This window comes from Protopterus annectens, chromosome 4.part0, assembly GCF_019279795.1.
Source record: "Protopterus annectens isolate FY-2018-M chromosome 4.part0, PAN1.0, whole genome shotgun sequence".
Taxonomy (NCBI): domain Eukaryota; kingdom Metazoa; phylum Chordata; order Ceratodontiformes; family Protopteridae; genus Protopterus; species Protopterus annectens.
The window spans coordinates 1001495473-1001496565 of record NC_056733.1 but is presented as its reverse complement, the minus strand read 5'-3'; the positions used below and the strand labels follow the sequence as shown (position 1 = coordinate 1001496565).

Here is a 1093-nt window from a genome sequence, read left to right as displayed (position 1 = left end):
AAATATTGTATCAAATATGTGTGATTTGTGATTGAATGTTTTGATGTTCAACGTCTATTGAGTCTTTGCTGTTAAAAAACAATGATGTATCTATATTTATTTGCAGCTTTTCTCCCTAGGCCTCTGCTGAAAATGGGTACAATATGAGCCAGTCGGACCTTCCCAGTAAACAAATGTCAACTAAATAAGTCAACAAGTAACAAAAAATAAATTTAAATGGTAGGTGCCGTATGGTCTTTTGACACTTACCTAGCAGGGAGAATGCCATGATCAAGAAAATGGTTTCCTCAGGGAGAGGATATTCCATTGCACACTACTGTTGGGTTGACCCCTGTGATTTCCCAAATGTGAGAAAGTCAACTGCATAATTTATGGTAGTGGTGGACTGCATTTGTGCAGTCCAGTGAACTTTGGGGGGCAGGGATAATATTTAAGGTGTTTACCTCACAGACACAAGCTACAGGGTTTGATTCTCATCTTTAGAAAATTGGCTAGGCCCAAAATGGCCCAGAAGGGCAGCAAGCCTAGAATTTACCTATGAACCAGTAAGCCCTGCTCCTGAGAGAAAATCCACATCTTCTTGCTGCCATTTGAGCTACAATGTCTCTGTAATTTTCTGAAGTCTCAGTAAGAGGTTTCTTCAGTAATTCGGTGATATAATTTCAGAAGTTGTTCTTGATATTTCTCAAAACCGTTACAAGGAAGTAAATAGTGTGGGAAGAAATAGCCAGTGAATTGTTATGGCTAGGCTTGTTTAGGCCCCAGGGCCGACAGCCTAGTACCAACCTATTACAGAGTTTCATGATTCTTTTCTCTTTGCTCTTACCCAAACATTTCATCTCTTTACTCCCTCCCCACACCTTGTGAAAATATATAGCTTCACCTTCTAGTAAATGGATTCTTGGGTATGAGTTGTTGGAAACTTTATTGTGTTAGGCAGTATGTTGTCTGGGTTTGTGATAGGATGTAGTGCGAATACCCTTAAGGGCTGTCTGATCAGTTATTTATTTGATATGGAAATTTCACTGCTTTGGGTCTCACCCACTCAAGTCACTTTTTGGTAGGACTTAACCATAAACATGGAAACGATATG

At 39.5% G+C, this 1093-nt stretch overlaps 1 non-coding gene across 1 annotated transcript; it reads left to right on the top strand.

The window, feature by feature from the left end:
* The first annotated feature begins 241 nt into the window (after positions 1–241).
* Positions 242–406, top strand: LOC122800542. The gene has a single exon (XR_006364574.1). It is a non-coding gene; the product is annotated as a U1 spliceosomal RNA (small nuclear RNA).
* The last annotated feature ends 687 nt before the right edge of the window (positions 407–1093 follow it).